Below are 20553 nucleotides of genomic sequence, written 5' to 3'. Positions count from 1 at the left end.
TTTATTTTCATTTTTTATTTTGAATTCTAAAAGTTAAATAGTATGACTTCTTCAAATTAAATGAAATTTTTATCCAGAAAATCTGAAAATAGTTTATCTTCTCTTTTTCTTGTTGAAGGTATTTTTGATTTATTAGCCTTAAAACAGTTGTGAAGCAAGAAAATTGCAATTATTGAAGAAGAACAGAACTTATTTGTTCTTCTTGATATGATGGACAGAAAAATGAATCTTATAAAAATCAAAATGAAAAATGCATAATTACTAACTTATCGATGCTTTTCATGCTAATAATTACAAGCCTGAAAGAACATCAGTCCTTTATAGATGGAATAACCCTATTATTTACACATCAAGATTTGTTTGACACTGAACAAAAACAGTGTTGTTGATGCCTATGCTTAATCTGTAATAAATATGCCACTCATGTTTCACTATTGAAAAAAAGCAAAATATGCTTGTGTTTGTTGGCTGGTACATTTTCTTTTTTTCTGAGAATTTTCTAAACATTTTATAATCTTATTATTAACTAATTCTGAGCATACTACTTTGAATCAAGACACTAGCTCTTTCATCATAAGCCAAGGTGAGATTTATACCACTGAGATAAATATTTCCTAATACTACTTCATGAAAATATGAAAAATAAAGCTGGGCTTTAGTATAGCTCATAATGTTGCAAGTCACGATAAAATAAAGTTCATCATTAAACTTGACATTTCTTTTCTCCCATATGGAATATAATTAAAGTAAGATACTTTTGCTGCTATATTCTACTGTTAATAAAACAGTGGCAGGGATGCAAGTGACCCATTGGCTCAGCACATGGACTTCCACTCACCAGTGCTGACCTGGCTACAGCCACTGCTGAGTGCCTAATATACCAGCAGCAGAGACTGATACTAAGTCCTTTCCCCAGGGCTAACACTGGTGCTTTTCCCCAGGGCTGATCAGCCAGCTACCTGGTGGCAAGCTAATTACACTATGTAGTTTCCATCATGGAAGTGTTTTTTTGTTTTGTTTCGTTTTGTTTCTTCCTGGAATAGACACTTACTCTGGGAGTATATTTGACTTCTCTACACACAAAGCATCGGCCAAAACTACCATCTGTGGACTACAGAGTGCCTTCCATGCTGTCATGGTATTCCACATAGTATGGCTTCTGATCAACAAGCTCACTTCACAGCAAAATAATTGCAGCAGTAAGCCCAAGCTCCTGAAATTCACAGGTCTTATCATGTTCCCACCATTCTGAAGCAGATTTGGAACAAGATTCTGCAGGAGGCAGTAAATGCTCTGAATCAGCATCCAATATATGGTGCTCTTCCTCCCACAGCCAGGATTCACAGGTCAAGGAATCAAGGGATGGAAATGGAAGTGGCATCCCTCACCATACCACAAGTGACCCACTAGCAAAACTGTTGCTTCCCATTACTATGACTTTATGCACTGCTATCCTAGAGGTCTTAGTTCCAAAGGGAGGAATGCTTCCACCAGGAAACACAACAATAATTCCATGAATAGGAAGTTAAGACTACCACCCAGCCATTTTGGGCACCTCATGCCTCTGAATCAATAAGCAAAGAAACAAGTTACTATTGATCCTGATTCCCAAGGAGAAATTGGATTTCTACTCCGCAATGGAGGTAACGAAAACTACATCTGGAATCATTTAGAACACCATGACCTATAATTAAAGGCAACAGAAAACTATTACAACCCAATTCAGGCAGGACTACTAAGGGCCCATACATAACACACACACACACACACACACACACACACACACACACAGTGGTTCTGTTTGTTAGAGAATCCTAACTAGTACAAGAGGTTATCTCTATTTTATGGATAAAGAAAGCAGTAGATGAGAATGAGTTGACTGATCTGCTTCCAATGACCTGTTCAGCCTCATCTCCAGACTAACTACCCCCAAATAAGTTCCCACCCCCAAAAGCTACATTTCTTCATGTCTCTGCAATTTTACTGTTCTGGTTACCATTCACTGCAATGTTATTCTACCAGTACTCTGAAAACCTAATTCTTGCCCTTTAATGTTCAGATCAAGCAGCAGCCCCAGCATCACTCCTTGGCCTCTTCCCCTCTAGTTGAGTGTGGGTTATTTGCTGTTCTTACAGATACTTTGAGAACAGTGCCCTGTCCAGTATCAAAATAAATTCTAATTACTTGTTTTATCGCTGGTCTCCTTTAGTGAGTTGTGATCTCATTTAAATTGGCAAAATATTTTATTTCCTTAGTATTTTCAGTGCATATGTTATTGTACTATATTAGTACTCACTTTTATGAATGTTGAATGAAAATAAACTTAGAAAATGATTACACTCATTACATAGCTCTCTATCCTAATTATAATGATGATAGTATGATACTCCTACATTCTTGTTTTTAATGGGCTTGGCCTTCTAGCTATCTGTGTGCTCTTTTTTTTCTATTATTAGTTACGTATCACTAGGTTTTACTCTAGGGTAAGAAAGCATCTATTTTACACCTAAGTTATCTTGTCTCCAAACCCTGCCATTATGGCTGAACCTGAATTAGACAATTCATATTTTTCAGAGTCAAGCAGGCAAAAAGTCCAAAGTAACTAGTGAATAGATAAATGTCAACAATGCTTAATCACATCTCTGATGTAGGCAGAAATAAAATTGTCTAAATTATCTGAATTAAATCCCAGGTATCCACGAAGATGGCTCTGCTCCAGTATTGGCTTGGATTTTATGAAACTGTTGAAGAGTATTGTTTAATAAATATTCTCTGTTAATTGGCCACCTGGTCAGGTCAATTTGCTCTGTTGTAAAAATCATCCTGTTCCCATATGGCCTTCCTGTTGTGAAAGCATTAAACTTCCTTAAAAATGTGTTTCATGTACTCATCATGCTAATATTGAGGGCACTGCTAGAGTAAGTGGTGGTAATGGTGAAAAATCCAGCATTATTTTAAGGAAATAAAAGTCATATAGAAAATAAATCCCTATCTTTCCATTTACAACAAAAGAGAATCAAACATAAATTAAACAAACATAAATTAAAAGTAGTATATTTTAGATCAAATTATGTAACAATGATGATAGTGCAGTAGTTAGAATTGTAGACTGTTTGGGGGGCTTTCAGACATAGGTAAACAAAGTTCCTTGGTTAGAAAGGTAAAGAGCAGAAGTCAAGAATCTATCTTTAACCAGGCTGTCCCTAAAAAGTGCAAAAATAAAAACAAGCATGCTCAAGTCAATTGTTATAGAAATATACCAGTTATGCTTTGTTCTTTTTTTTTTAAGATTATTTGACAGAGAGAGAGAACAAGCAGGGGGAGCAGCAGGCAGAGGAAGAGGAAGAAGCAGACTCCCCACTGAGTGAGGAGCCCAACGTGTGGCTCGATCCTAGGACCCTGGGATCATGACCTGGACTGGCCACCCAGGCACCCCTATACCAGCTATGCTTTGAAGAACATTATTTCAATACTTCTGGTGGCAGATTAATACACGACAGTCCTACTAAGTTTCAGAAGTCAAATCAGCAGCTGGGGAAAGTTTACCAAAATTTTCACTAAAGGATACCTGCAATTCAAGTAAGCTGTACTACTTAAAAAAAAAAAAAAAATTATTTATTTACTTGGGAGAGAGAGAGGGAGAGACAGAGAGCACGGGGAGGGACTGCGGGAGAGAATCTTCAACCAGACTCCCTGCTGAGTACAGAGCCCAAGACAGGGCTCAATAGCACTACCATGAGATCATGACCTGAGCCGAAACCAAGAGCTGGAAGCTTAACTGACTGAGCCACCCAGGTGACCCTAAACTGTACTTTCTATCTTTAGCTTACATAGCAGTAGGGATCATCCCTCAATTCCATTAATTTACTGGAATCCTCTAGATGAGATAAAAGAACTAAATTACTCTCTTCTCCCTTCCTTCACAACCAGGACTCCAGGTGCTGAAAAATTATGACCAATGGCATGTATTAAGAAATTACCTCCATAACTGGAAACCTATATTTCCTACTGCCCTTCACTCATTTTGCCCACCCCCACCCCCAGTTATGTCATGAATAAGCCACAGGAATAAAAGTTACAGAATAGGGAATATAGTCAGTGGCATTGTAATAGTTGAATGGTGACAGATGGTAGCTACACTTGTGGTGAGTATAGCATAAAGTATAAAGTTATTGAATCACTATGTTATACACCTGAAACTAAGGTAACATTGTGTGTCAACCATACTCAAATAAGAAATAAATTGTCTATCCACAGAAGAATGGATAAAGAAGATGTCACACACGTACCCACACAATGGAATATTACTCAGTCATAAAAAAGAATGAAATCTTGCCATTTACAACAACACGGATGGATCTAGAGTGTACGATGCTAAGTGAAATAAGTCAGTCAGAGAAAGACAAATACCATATGGTTTTACTCATGTAGAATTTAAGAAACAAAACAAATAAGCAAAGAAAAAGAGATAAAAGAACAAACAAAAAAAACAGACTCTTAAATGTGCAGAACACACTAATGGTTACCAGAGGTAGGCGGATAGGGGGATGGGTGAAATAGGTGAAGGGGATTAAGAGTACATTTATCATGATGAGCACTGAGTAATATATAGAATTGTTGAATCATTATATTATATAATATATATTATATATTATGTATTTGGCTATAACACTGTATATTAATTATATTTGAATAAAAAAAATTACATCCAAATTAACCATTATTTTGAAGTTATCAATATTTCCTATTTAAGCAATAACACAGATTTTCGTAATATTATGAAATTATAAAACTACCTGTTGGCATTATACTAATAATGAATATGAAGTGAGTTTCCACAAATTACTTGTACATTGTTACTGACTTGGTTAAATTTGACTGCCACTTGCCTCTTTAGCCTCAACTCTAACAATTGTCCTGAGCACAATGAACCACTGCAATTTTTGCCAAGAAGTGTTCTGTTCTGCCTCAGTTTTTATATATGTTCTATCTGTAAAGAAAACTCTGATTGGTCTTTTAGATTGGGCTCAGGCATTGCATTTCCTAGGAACCAAATCCTATCTCAATTCCTAACTCAACCTGAGTTAACAATTCTTCTTAGGTACTTCCCTGGGACCCAGTGTTTCCCTTATCAGAGATCTGTCATAAAAGTTTTTGTATGGCTCTTTTGACTTTGCTCCATTCTCCCACAATAAGCTTCTTGAAGGCAAGGAACAATATTACATCATACTTTATATTGACTACAATAAACATAGTCTAAATGCAGTCTATGAATAAAGATCCAGTTTCTGTGCTATTATAACTACCTAAAGTTGGATTCTGGAAATTGTTTTTTTCATAGCATTGTAATAATACCCTAAAAATTAATGTAATGTCATCATTGGTTAAAGAGAACTCATTATGAGATATTGGGGTTCTCAATACTTACCTTATTTAATTTCAATCTAGTGTGTTATATTAGAATTCAGTTATGAAATTTATGTGATTACCATCTATTTTTTTAATATTAAAAGCAGGTAAGCATTAACCCAACTATAGCTTTCACAGATTAGTAACATTCCAAATGTTTCAAATCTTAACTCATTGTTTTAGATGTCAAGAGTCATCCAATTCCTGTGAAAGATTTACCAAAGACCTAGGAATTACAGGTAAATCTGATGCAGCTATGTGATAAATGCTCTTAATCTCATTCTCATGACTAAAGAACCTCAAACTACTTTTTAAAGCTCCCTATAAGGAAAAGTGGGAATAAAATGGACATAATATTTTAAAAATAAAAATTTCATTTCCATTTCACCAAACAGCAGTATTTCACCTAGCTAAAGCTATGATTTTAATCTTCTTGTAAATTTGACCATTTTCATTGAAAGATCAATAAACATAGGTAATCCATAGACAATACCATGGAAATAGCTGAATTTAAATAAACCAAAAATAAATATATTTATTCTTATAAATAAATATTTTTTAGAGTCCCATGGGCAAGTATGCAAATATAAGTTTGACTCTAGTTTAAATTATATATTCTTTCAAAGCCTATATAACTCCCATGCCTTGCAAAGGGAATCAGGCTTGAGTTACCCTGTGGGTTATATGAAAAATTTTTAAATGTTTGATTTAAAAAAAAAATTCACAAAAAATAGACTCAAACTGCTTTAGACTAACATTTTTATCTTAGAATATTTTTAGATTGATAGAAAAGTTGAGGAGAGAGTACAGAGTTCCCATATACTCCCTACGCAGTTTGCCCATCGTTAACATCTTACGTTAGTATGGGATATTTGTCACAACCAAAGGATCAATACTGATATATTATTATTAAAAATCCATAATTTATTCATATTTCCTTATTTTTACTAATGTCTATTTTCTATTAAAGTATCCCATCCAGGATATTATGTTAATTTTATTTGTCAAACCTCCAGAAACTCCTCTTGACTGTGACAATTTCCCAGACTATTCTTGTTTTTGATGACCTTGACAGTTTTAAGGAGTATTGGTCAAAATACTTTATAGATTGTCCCTCAATTGGGTTTTGCTGACTATCTTTTCTCATGATTTGACTGGGGTTACATTTTTGAGGGAGGAAGACCACAGAGATAAGATGTTATTTTCATCATATCAACGGAACATTCTAGCAATGTGATTCATCACTGTTCATGTTGACCTTGATCACCTGGCTACGGTAGTGTTTAACAGGTTTTCCCACTGTAAAGTTAATCTTTTCTTCCCCCTTTCCATACTGTACTCTTTGGAAGCAAGTCACTAAGCACAGCCCAAATTTAAGGGTTGTGGAATCATGTTCCACCTCTTTGTGGATGGAGTTTCTACATAAAATAATTGGAATTAAACTGAATAAAAATATTAGTCTGTTCCCTTCAATTATTTATTCAATCATTTATTTATATTAGTATAGACTCATGGGTATTCGTCCTATATTTTGAGTTATAATCTAATACAACTTAATTTTGGGAGGAAGATTTACTAGGAAAATGAGTCTAGTTCATTTTTGCCTAAGTAAGTTTTTAAATTATTCCTTAGCCAAGGATTATTTCTAATGAAGCAATTTTTGAATCAGAATTTTGTTTGGAGAATCCTATATACTAATAAATAATGCTGTCCATCAGCCCTGAGAAATCTTACTCGCTTTCTTTTCTAAGGAGCCTCTCAAATAAACAATTTTGTTCAAATTAAACATTTCTCACAAATCACTTTTGTTGACATTACGTCATTTGTAGAGACTGAAACAGTAATTAGGATTGTAAGGAGAGTATACAAGAACATAAGAACCAAGACTTTTCCTAGAAGAGCATAGGATTTAGATTTAGACTACCCCATGAAAGGTAACAATGGTAACTCTAAAGCAATACTTGTATACTTTACATCTTGGTCTTCCAATCTGATGGGCAGGCCACCTCTGAACACAGACCTGACAATTGCACCCCTGCAACAAATGGAAAACTAGAGAGGACATTCTCACTGGTCTCAGGACAAAAATTTAAGGTGTAAGGATAAACTCATCCAGTTTTATTGTTGACCCACAGCAAAGTTTGTTCAAATAAATGCATGTTTGGTAAGAACCACAAATTCACTAGTCTTGTAAGGCTAGTTCCAATAATAGGCTTATAAGGCCTACACCTAGTTTTCATTTGAGATTCAACCTGTGATTCTCCTTCTTATTACAAGCAACTCTTGTTAGGCATCATGATACAAAAATAGAAGCACAAAAGAACAAAAAAGGATGACAAAAAAAATTGCCTGTTTCTACCATGGAAACTAATAAAACCTGAGTACCAAACTGAGAATAAATAGCTGAGGAATTCAATGCAAAGAGAGTAGAGTTTTGACCTGGTGCTGACTTAGCACTAAGGCAGGATCTCCACAGGCCACGAGCAACAAGGCATAAGAGGCCTCTGAATATCATACCTGGTCGAAGACTGGAAACCACAGCAATGGGCAATGCAAACTCCACAGAACCTCCAGGAAAACTGTGAAAATAAACAAAGGACACCAAAATGAGAATAAACAGAGGCAATTTATCCAGAGTTTGCTATTATCAAGGGAGTCAGCTACCATGAATTAGATTTGGCAGAAACTCAAAGGCTGGCAGAGGAGTGGGAAAGCTTGAGAGAGGTGGAGTTGGAGGGCGGGGGGGAGAGAGAGAGAAACACAGAAAGAGAGAGAAAGGTGGGGAGGGAGGGAAAAAGGCTTTAAGTATGTTCTGATTGTAGGCTGCTCATATGGGGAAGCTGAGAGTGGGCTAATTAGAAGTAGGGTATCTTAGGTCATTGATTTTGGAAGTATCTGGCTCTATCTTGTTGGTTCTGTGTTGGAAACAGGGGCAAAGTTGGTAATCACTGAACAAGTCCTGCTCATTCTGGACTAATTGCTATAGAGTTGTAGTCTGGCTTTCTTGGCTGGTTCCTACAGAAGTTACAGATCATATATTGTCATATATAGTCCGACCACTGTCCATTTATATATTCATTTTTTTGATATTTTTGTCAGGTAAACCTCTATCAAATTTAGTCATATTTAAGAATCATTTAACGGGAATAATTTAACTGGAGTAGATTAGCATTTCCACACTACCAAGCATCCCTGTATCAAATCAGCCAAGGTTCTCCAGAGAAACAGAACTAGTAGCCTATATAAAAATACACACACACACACACAGATACACACACATATATGTGTAGGATTTCAAGGAATGTGCTTAAACTCAAGGATTGGCTTAAAAACTCGCAAGGCATGCCGGGATCCTGAACTCTTAGACAAGAAGTTCATACTGCACCTTGAGGGAGATTTCTTCTCCCCTCAGGAAAACCTCAGTTTTGCTCATAAGCCTTTTCAACTGATTAGATGAGGCCCATCTATATTTGCAAGAAAAATATCCTTTACTTAAACTCAACTGACTGGAGATGTTTACCACATCTACAAAATACCCTCTCAGCAACACGTATTTGATTGAATAAGTAAGTACTACAGACTAGCAAATTTGACACATAAAACTAAATATAATCCACGACCACAAATATTCTTTCCGTTCAATTCTCCTCTTAAAATGATAGTTTTATCATTTTAAGTAAAATTTTGGGTTTTTTTTTTTGTATATTTCACTTTTGTGAAATTTTTATTATTTCTTTTGAAAATATGATAGGGCTCTTTATAAATTATATATTATAACTGGCTATTATAGTTATACCAGATAGCATTTTTAATGTAATTACATTGAGCCAGCTGACTTATTGGAGAAGCAACTTTTCCTAAAAACAGTTATCTGGATACGGAAATGCAGGTGTATCATTTGTTGTATTCTAACATTTTTTATTATACAAAGAAGCACTAAAATTCAAATTCTGACAGATGCACTTAAATATTGTAGTCTTATCCCCACCACCACCAAAACAAAAAGACAAAATCACATATGAGGACTTTTTGTTAAAATTCTGGGAGTCTTTTTCTTTTTGATTGTTTTTCATTGAATTTTCATATATGTAGTGAGATGTAGAATAATGAAGCTAATGGTATTCCAGAAGAGATACATCAAAATTTAGATTACTGGGGACATTTTCCTAAGTTACATAGTACAGAAAGCTGGTGATAAGACCAAAGATAGAGGGACAGACACCATCTCCTGAATATTAACTTCAGCACAGCGTGAAAATGCATACCTGCAGAGCGTTGGAATTTTCCACAAGGCAATGGGACTTCATAGCACTCTACATGAAATTCCATTTCATTGGTTACATTTTAACTCCTGGTAACTTTAACTCCTATTCTCGTTTATTGTTCTCTTCTCAGATTTCCCCACATTTTAGTAGAATATGGATAAATGACCCTCATTCAAATTTTGTCACAACAATTTAAAAATAATTCTTAAAAATTGATATATTTTTGGAGAAGAGGAGACACAGTAAAGGCCAAAAGCTTACAGATGGAAAAAATAACTTAAAATTTCATTTTATTTCCATTTTAAGCTACTCAAATTACTGAGAGAACATGCTGAGATATTTATATTGTACTTGGAATATGTACTTACTAAACATTCCCCTAAAAGCAAAACTGAAATTCATTTACTTTATCATTTATTCCTTTCCACAGAGAGACAGTGCTTAAACATAATGTAATTCTAGAGTTACCTAAATCTTAGATAAAATCAGACACTTCTCCCAAATGTAGTAACAAATGGTAAAAAAAAAAAAAAAAATCCCCCAAATTAGAGCTTTATTTTACATTATCACCATTTCTACATGTACTTAATAATACAAAAGTAGGACCAAAGGAAGAAGCAATAGAATCTCCACTATATAGTTTAAGAAAATAGGTTGTGATGGAAAACAACAGGATAAGTATAAAGAATACCACATGTGACAAAAATGTTGTGTGTGGTGTAGAGAAGAGGAGGAAAGGAAGAAGAATGTATGTGGTTATGTACATTTCAAAGACCACAAACAAGGTTCCAGTAAGAAGGGAAATTTAAACTAAACCTGTTGTTTAAATGCTATTCTCCAAGTAAGTGGAATTCTTAGTGTTATTGGAGTATTTAGTTTATGTGGCTCAACCAGTTACTAAGAAAAGAAATAGCGTACTGGAGTCAGTTGAACAGGAATTACAAACAAAACACCTGTGGGAATGATTAACGAATGATTGTTTTCGTCCTACAAAGAGATTTTTTTTTTTTTAAGATTTTATTTATTTGACAGAAAGAGAGACAGCGAGAGAGGGAAAACAAGCAGGGGGAGCGGGAGAGGGAGAAGCAGGCTTCTTGCCAAGCAGGGAGCCCGATGCGGGGCTCGATCCCAGGATCATGATCCCATGATCCCTGGGATCATGACCTGAGCCAAAGGCAGACGCCTAACAGACTGAGCCACCCAGGCACCCCACAAAGAGATATTCTTTGTAGATATGTTCTCACAGTGTTTTCATGAAGGCCTCAGTTTGCTAAGTTACTTTTTTTTTCAAGACTGAAGCTGTGATTAGTGATGTTTCGTGAGTACCTCCTGGGTGAGGATGCTGATCTTGGAGGGATGGGCTTATGCCACCCTAAATCTGTCCTCTCAGTTATCCATCTCTTTCTAACCTTTACTCTGACCGAGGAGTCATTCTTTTTTTTTTTTTTTTTTTTTTAAGATTTATTTATTTGAGAGAGAGAGAGAGAGAGGGCATGTGCAGGGGTAGGGGCAGAGGGACAGGGAGAGACTCTCAAGCAGACTCCCCTCTGAGTGCAGAGCTTGAGGTGGGAGGGGTGGCTCAAGGCAGAGCTCCATCTCATGACTCTGAGATCATGACCTGAGCTGAAACCAAGAGTCAGACACTCAACCAACTGAGCCACCAGATGCCCCTGACTCATTCTGGAGAACCTTACCAACCTACAAGATTCTGAAAGCTTTCTGAATTACTAAAGAATAAATACAGGTTTTTAATTAGCGTTGAGTGGTAAATATATTGTGGTCCTTTGATTGCCATAATCATGTAAGACATAGATGGTAAATATTAGCCAGAAAATGTCATCTCTAATATTATTTTACTAAAGTATGATAAAAAAATTTTTCAATTTCAGCTACTTTGCTCTCATTTATCATCAACCCACATTAAAAAGGCACACACAAAAATGATCCATCTCAAATAACAACAACAACAATAAAGAAATAGGGCATGCAAACATGGACTTTTTTTTAAATAACCAGCTTCCAAATGCTGAACTTCCTTTCTTAGACATTTTATTTCTCCCTCCTTTGAAACATATACTTTCTTTTCTTTGCCTAAGATACCTTTTTCCATCCCTCTATATTATTTGTATCCCTCAAATCTGTGCTCATATTCCCAAAGGTTTATAGCCATAGAGTGACAAATCACCTGCATCTTTGCAGACACAGGTTTGTGTATCTATAGGGAACCCCCCACCTGCTGACTGAAAAAGCAAAATCATTAGATTCTATTTTATTAAAATTAAGCTGCTATGGCTCCTGCTGACATAATGTTATAGAATATAGGTAGGTCCTGCTACCGTAGCATAATTAAGTAGCAGACTCTAACAGCGAGACCTCTGACAATATCAATTTAAAATGCTTTTAAATAAACAAATCTGGGGCACCTGGGTGGCTCAGCTGGTTAAGCATCTGCCTTCGGCTCAGGTCATGATCCCAGGGTCCTGGGATTGAGTCCCACATCCAGCTCTTGGCTCAGTGGGGAGGCTGCTTCTCCCTCTCCCTCTGCCTCTCCCACTGCTCATGCTCTCTCTATCTCAAATGAATAAATAAAATCTTTTAAAAAAATAAATAAAAATAAACAAATCTAATATCAAAGATGCATAGCACTTTTCATAAAAGAACCATCAAAACACGTCTGCTGTGTATCTGCAGTGCTACTGGCTCCATTAAAGCAGAGAGAGAGATGGCATGAACTCTAAGTGGCCTGACAAAAGGAATCATGCAGTCACCTGGGTCAGCATGTTTTCTTGTTCTACTGAGAAGAGAGAAAACAAAACAAAAAAAAACAAAAGCTAACGTCAAAATAAAAACAGAGACGAAAATTTCTACCATTACAGTTCATGGATTTTGCACTAGGCAAAATAGGTGTACTACTAAAAATTTTAAAAGAATAAAAAAGGTGCTGTGTATCTAATGTTTTTCAAAAAGTATATACATAAATTTTTTAGGTGTTTCTTAATTGGTAACACCAAAAGTTCCACTTATATTTTGCGTTGGTTCTCTATAAATAATTTACAGGAGAATACATCCATTGCTTAGACATGTGTGGGTTTGAATAACTGAAATTATCTACTAAGAGATTCCATGTGGAATATAAATTCCTAAAGCCTATGTACCACTTTTATATCTGCTTGCTATTCTTGGGATTTGCACTGATGCATTCTGATTCTCTTATAGATTACACATCAATACACTGTGTTAAATATCCCTTACCATATGTGAATAAGAGAAGAACAAAAATGATTCATATACACACTATAGCATAGTGCCATGTTTGCATACATATTAATCAGTGAATGCTGCTTTATAATATAATCAGTTTGCTGTATATTAAAGAAGCGTACATATCATAAACTATATTGCTAGGGACATTTTTCGATATCTAATAGTAACTAAATGAATTATATTACAACAGTAACAGAATTTATTTACTTGAACCCAACCCTTGTCACGCAGTTTTTCAGTGATTCCAAATTCACTCCAAGCAATCTATAAATGTTCCTAGAACTGGGTTTTTCTCTTTTAACGATTAGTACCTAGTATATAGCCGATATCATTCTGATTATTTAGAAAACTTCTGGATTAATATGATCCATTCAAGTCAGTAAAGAAGTTAGGTATGTAAGACAGTGGTATCACCTGGTTAAGTTCAGAAAAACAGGAAAACAGAAATTACACACTTTTTTTGCCAGTGAGTGTTATGTAAGGAATTGGTTAAACAGGCGCTGAAGGACTTACTACAGCAGCTCACACCCCCAGAGCAGAGAGAACAAAGGGAAAAGGTTGGGGTTATTAGAACCTAGAGCTTATAGGCTTCTCATATCTCTGAAAAGGAGGTGTTATTTGCCGATGTTGATAAATCTGAGGGAGTGAGCTGAGGTTGGTTTGGGGAATATGGATAAATCAAACTTGGGAACTGAAACCTATTGCCTATATTAAGACAACATTAATGGGAACAGTAAGGGGCAACTTTCTTCTTCCTCCAGCTGCCTTTGGGCCTCCCTCAACTGCCTTCTAGTGGCAGAGCTTAAGTGGGATCCAGCAGGTGGAGGAGAAATGGGGTTTGCAGAATCACAGTCCCAGTGCTACAAGGCAGAATATAGAAGGATGAGTTAAAGCTGACGCGTAACAGCTTAGTAAGCAATACTCTGATAGAGATCCCAGTTCTTATGAGAAGTTCCAATGTATTCATATTTAGTGTTCATTTTACACTTAAACATGTAGTGATGTGGGTGACAAATTACATAGACACTCTAGAGATAAAGCTGTTTATCCAAATTAAATTAAGTTCTGTGGTAAATAGGTTCCAAAGATAGCCAACTTTAATTTCTCCCCTCCTGTTTGTAACGTGCTGCTTCCCACATGAAGAGTTAGAATCTATATCCCTTTACCTTGAATCTGGCTGATCTTAGTAACTTGCTTGATGAGAAGAATGTGGTAATTCTGGAAGCTCTGAGGTTAGGTCACAGAAAGCTTTGCAGTATCTGCCTGGGTCTCTTGAAATGTTTGCTCTTGAGACACTTCCTCTCAGAACCCTACCACACCACGCTGTGAGATGCCCAACCCACACACAGAGACCATGCAGAGGAGCTACAGTGGACAGCACAACTGGAGTCCCAGCGTAGAAGCAGCATCGAGTACCCACAATGCCTTTCGTGCATCCAGCAATTTTAAGCCTTCAGATGATGACAGCCCCAGCTGATATCCAATTACCACCACATGAGAGACACAAATGAGAACTGTTTCAGCTGGGCCACATTAACAAATACAAATATCAAAGGTAATAAACTGTAGTTTTGAGCAACCAAGTTTTGGGGTGTTTAGTTATGAAGCATATATAACTAGGACAGCCTACCTATTTAGTTTTCCAAGAAATTTTACTAGCGTATTTTGGCCCACCAAATAAACATCTCTATCCTCACCCAACTAATGTTGGGCTCATCAATAACCTGCGGTTATCAATAACCTTGGTTTTCCTCACCACAGTTTCCCGTATTTTCCATTTCACTCTCCAAGAGATTATAAACATTTGAAAGGAAGGGATCATGTTCTATTTCACTTCCATATCTCCCACTTGATAACTGATGGTTAACTAGGTGTAATATCATGATAGTTCCTCCTGCATAACCACTAGACTCAAAATATCATATTCATGGGTCAGCAGATTGACTTCGATTCAGCTGATCAGGCTGGGATTAACTACACAGCTCTGCATCAGGATGAGTTTCATCTGGACTTATATTCAAGCTATGGGTTAAGTTTAGATCTACTCCATATGCTTTTCTTCTGAGGCAAAGGCTGAAGGGCAGCAGCTGCTAGGATCATTCTTTTCTTGTATTTTTATTGTATTTATTATTTCTAAATTTGTAATTTTATTAGTATTTATTATGAGGATTACTTATTTAGATGAACACTGGTTAAATTTAAAGGTAAGCCCTTTAAAGCACTGAAAGCATACCTTGTAAAAAGTAACTGAGCTGGGAAAAAAAGTGCACTCAAGTACTGCATCATTTTTCTTCTAATTTTGTAAGCACCACAGTAAATCCATTGATATATCAATGTATATTCAAGATACATGATTAAAATACTCTGAGTTTAGATATTATGGACATCCGTAGTTGTCCCAAATGAACATTTAGAAACACAGAAAGTATTAACCACACACATGCAGGTGAATATTAAATAGAATAAATCATCGACTCCAAATACTTTGTATTCTCTGCTGTAAATCACTGATTCATGTTTGAATGATGCATTATTTTCATTCAAAGTGAATTGTGGAGTCATGTCTAAGATTTATATGATAATCCATGATAAATACCTACACAGGTAAGGATGTGCCCTGAAGCATGAAAATAACTATGGAAAAGTATTAATTTTATATCTGTTTAGATTTGTACAATTAAGTATTTATAGACTATCTTTGATCAAAAATTGGATTTTTTAGTAAAACTATTACTGAAACACTAGTAGCCTTTTTTTTCTGGCAAACTAAGTATTTCTGGTCTCCATATTTTAATTATTTCATTTATATTATGATCTACAACAGCTAAAAGTAATCTGTAGTGAAAAAAATTAAAAAGTGAGGTTTTATGAGTGTGAAGTATTAACCAGAAAAGCACATGTAGGGACTTCCCCAGCGTGGCCGAAATGATCTATATTGTGATAAAGGTGTGGATTACACACCTGTGTGTCTATGTTAAACTCACTGAATTGTACACTTAACACTAGATATTTGAGATGTTTCTGGTTTGGGTCTATTTTGAATAAAGCTATCATGAATATTTTTGAACATGTCTTGAAATATGTGCATACATTATCTATTGACTATACACTGAGAAGTGAAATTGAGTATTAGTCTCCTAGGACTGCAATAATAGGATGTTACAGACTGGGTGATGTAAACAACAGAAATTTATTTTTTCACAGTTCTGAGGGTTAGAAATCTAAGATCAAGGTGCTGGCTGAGTTGGTTTCTGGTAAGGCCTCTCTCCTTGACCTACAGACACCCACCTTCTTACTGTGTCTTAACACAGCCTTTTCTCTGTGTGTGGGCACTTGTGGTATCTCTTCTGCTTCTTATAAAAACACCAGTCCTATTGAGCTTACCCTAGAGCTCCACCCTTATGACCTCAGATAGCCCTAAATACCTCCTTACATACCCTATCTCCAAACGCAGTTGCCTTTAGGGTTAGGACTTCAACATATGAATTTGGGGGAGACAATTCAGTCTATAACACTGCGGCATGGTATCTGTGTTTTTGTTTTCTGTTTTTTGAGGGTTTTTTTGTTTTTGTTTTTTTTTTTACTTTTCCAAATATGCATTTTAACAGCTTTACTGAGTTATAATTGACATACAATTGCACATATTTAATGTATACAACCTGATGAGTTTGGACACATGCATACATTCATGAAATCATCACTGCAGTCAAAATAGACAAGTCCATCACCTCCAAAAGTTTTCTTGGGTCTCTTTGTTCTTGTTGTTGCTTTAAGAACACGTAACATGAGATCTATTTCAATAAATTTTTAAGTGCACAATACAGTATTGTTAACTATAGGCACAAAATTGCACAACAGATCTCTATAACTTATTCATCTTGCATAACTGAAACTTTATACCGATTAAACTCCACATTATTTCCCCTTCCCCCGACTCCTGCCAACCACTCTTCTATTCTCTGCTTCTATGAGTTTGTTTAGATACCTCATATAAGTGGAATCATTTGTCCTTCTGGTTTATATCACTTAACATAGTATCTTCCAGGTTTATCTGTTGTCACATATGACAGAACTTCCTTCTTTTTTAAGGCAGAATAATATTCTGTTGTATGAATATGCCACATATTCTTTATTCATTCATCTGTTGATGGACATGTGGGTTATTTCCCTAGCTTGGCTACTGTGAATAGTGCTGCAATGAACATAGGAGTGCAGAGATCTCTTCGAGATCCTGATTTCAATTATTTTGGATATATACCCCAAAGTGGGATTGCTGTCCAACAATTTTTAATTATATTTTAATACAATTTTAATGTATTAATAGATTCATTGAGATATAATTCATATGCTATAAATTTCACACTTTAAAAGTACCATCTTCTCATAGATTTGTCCCATACCCTTTGAAGCCATACCTTTTTTGTTTATTTATTACAGTTGGCCTTGTTTTATAATTATATTTATCTGTCACATCTCCTCTACTCATATCCTTACACGACACTTTTATTTTTTTAACTTCTTATGTGAGTACAGTTGACAATGTTACATTAGTTTCAGGTGTACAACATGGTGATTCAACATCTCTATACATTATGCTATGCTCACCACAGCTGTAGCTACCATCTGTCACCATACAATGCTACTGCAATATCATTGCCTATATTCTCTATGCTGTACTTTTTAAATGAGATATCACCTTATACCTGTCAAAATGGATAAAACTGAAAAGACAAAATAACATGTGTTGGCAAGGATGTGGGGAAAAAAGAAACTCTTGCGCACTGTTGGTTGGAATGTCAATTGGTGCAGCCACTGTGGAAAACAGTATCAGTTCCTCAAAAAATTAAAAATAGAAATACCATATGATACAATAATTCCAAAGAAAACAAAACACTAATTCAAAAGATATATGCACTACTATGTTTACTGCAGTATTATTTACAATAGCCAAAATATGGAAGCAAACCAAGTGTCCATCAATAGATGAATGGATAAAGTGTGTGTGTGTCACTTACACACATATATGAATATTACACAGCCTTTAGAGATCTTGCCATTTGCAACAACATATGTGGACCTAGAGGGTATTATGCTAAATGAAGTAAGTCAGACTGAGATGACAAATACCATACGGTTTCACTCATATGTGGAATCTAAAAAATAAAGCAAATGAATAAACAAACAAAAAAGCAGAATCAGACCTATAAGTACAGAGAACAAACTGATGGTTACCAGAGGGAAGGGTGTTGCGGGAAAAGCAAAATGGGTGAAAAGGAGTGGGAGATACAGGCTTCCAGTTATTATTGAATAGTGCTTATGTTTTTGGTGAAAAAGGGATATTTACAAATTACTTGGGAGCTTTTTGGATTGAGGTGGGCACAGACTCTTAGATCTGCAGGTCATGGTTTTATGGAAATATAATTTCTGCAGGAACTTATTTTGAAGCTTTTTAGTGTCTTTCCTGTGTTTTAGAATTTAAAATAAAAAAGCAACATATTACACTACTCCTCATAGATCACCACATACATTTGATAGCACTACCATAATAGTTACAACTGTGCCTCAGGGACCACCCCTAGTATACAAAAGAATGTGCCCCACTGTCCAAACTCAAACATATGTTACTGTTCCACAGTTGACCTCGCTTGAAATATATGTATTCAGAAAACAAGACAGAAGATACTGCAATCAGCATTAACTTAGCCAAGTGCAGCAGAGGTTCCAAACCTTTGCTCAACCTTGGCTGCATATCAAAATCACCTGGGGAGTTTTTAAAGTTCCCTAGCCTCATTCTTAACCCCAGACAAATTAAATCAGAATCTCTGCAGGTGAGAACCACACATCAGCATTTTTTTAAATTCCCAGGTGATTCCTGTGTGCAGCTGAGACTGAAGGCCACTGATGTACAACTTCAAATAACTGCAGTTCACATGAGGATAATTTTATTAAGTCGGATTATTCACTCAACATTATTTTTAGACTCTTGCTATACTACTCCCTTGCATGCAAAGCACAGCTGGTAGTTATATTAATGTAAATATATTTCAAATTAACAACCTATATTCAAAGGATAAATGTCTTATTAATTAATGAATCTTATGTTCTATATAAGAAATGTCCTACTCACAGGTGGTGCCAGAAAGATTAAATACAAGAAAAATCTTGAAATCAAAAAAAATTTTTTTTTAAAGATTTTTTTTTTTCTAAATTTATTTATTTGACAGAGAGAGAGATAGTGAGAGAGGGAACACAAGCCGGGGGAGGGGGAGAGGGAGAAGCAGGCCTCCCGCGGAGCAGGGAGCCCGATGCGGGCCTCGATCCCAGGACCCCGGGATCATGACCCGAGCCGAAGGCAGACACTTAACGACTGAGCCACCCAGGCGCCCTGAAATCAAAATTTTTAAATAAAGTATATTTAGCTAAGTTTCTCACTTGCAGAGAGAGAAGTTATACATAATCAAAAAAGAAGATGATAATAAACCATGTGGTACTAAATTAGAGTCAGGATCAACAGAATAAACTAATGTTCAGCTTAATAAGATTGATGGATAGCAAAACAATTATAGATATATTCTTCACAAAGGTTATTACATCTACATATATATTTATAGTATGTTTGCAGACAAGGCCTAAAAACAATGACACTCCAGCAACAAGTATACCCAGTGCCCAGAACTTAGTTTCTAAATAGCATTCTTTAATAAAAGGAACCAGGTTCCTAGGAAAAATTACTGGTTCTAGGGCTGGACAGGCAAAATGCAAGATAAGCTTTGAGCATCATATAGTACCAGAAAGTAAGGAAGTACTCAAAGTGCAAAGGAATCGGGACATGTTATAGAGACAAAGGATCTAACTGTAGAGAGCTCCCAGTGGCTAAAGCTGGAACAATTTGAGCAGCAAAAGAAATTACAGTATTAAATTATAACCCAAAGTATAAAATAAATGTACATGAGTCCATACTGACGTAAATAAACGAGTAAATAAATGGTAGAGAACAGATGAATCTTTCTTACAGAAGAATCCATTTAATATATGTAGATATTCCCACTTCCAGGGGGTAGAGCTTGTAAAACACACACACACTCTCTCTCTTTCTCTCTCTCTCTCTCTCTCTAGGGTGGGCTTGACTTCGTAATATGCTTCCAAAGAACAGAATAGGAAAGGGGAGAAAAAAAATAGCTTCACACTGGAGAAACTAGTAAACACTACCTTAACCAAGTGATAAAACTTAATATTCCCAGTGATGTCTGGTGCGTATCATGTACCCCCTTGATGTGATGTGATAAGAAGGGCATTTTACCTCTGTGGTATTCTTCTCATAAACCCATAAACTCAGTCTAATCATCAGAAAAACACTACAAAAATCAGACTGGAGGATGTTCTACAGGATACCTGGTCAGTACTTCTTGTCATTCAAGGCCATAAAAAAAAAAAAAAAAAAAAAAAAAAACAGGGAAAGAGTAAGAAAGTGTCACTGACCAGAGCAGACTGAAGATACATGAGAACTAAATGCAATGTGGTACTCTGGAATGGCTCCTGGAACAAAAAGAAAACATTAATGGCAGAATTGGTGAAACTGAAATTAAAACTATAGTTTATTTTTTTTAAAGATTTT

The 20553-nt window shown here is 35.8% G+C and overlaps 1 long non-coding RNA gene across 1 annotated transcript in view; it reads right to left on the bottom strand.

Annotated features, from left to right (window-relative positions):
- LOC118522646 (uncharacterized) overlaps positions 1–20553 on the bottom strand; it is a 1210141-nt gene that overhangs the window by 359741 nt on the left and 829847 nt on the right. The window contains exon 9 of the long non-coding RNA XR_013440670.1: positions 7927–7988. This is a non-coding gene — a long non-coding RNA (uncharacterized LOC118522646). The remainder of the gene's footprint in view (positions 1–7926; positions 7989–20553) is intronic.

This window comes from Halichoerus grypus, chromosome 8 (assembly GCF_964656455.1).
Source record: "Halichoerus grypus chromosome 8, mHalGry1.hap1.1, whole genome shotgun sequence".
Lineage (NCBI taxonomy): Eukaryota > Metazoa > Chordata > Mammalia > Carnivora > Phocidae > Halichoerus > Halichoerus grypus.
The sequence above is the reverse complement of the archived record's forward strand: the minus strand, read 5'-3'. Positions and strand labels throughout refer to the sequence as shown.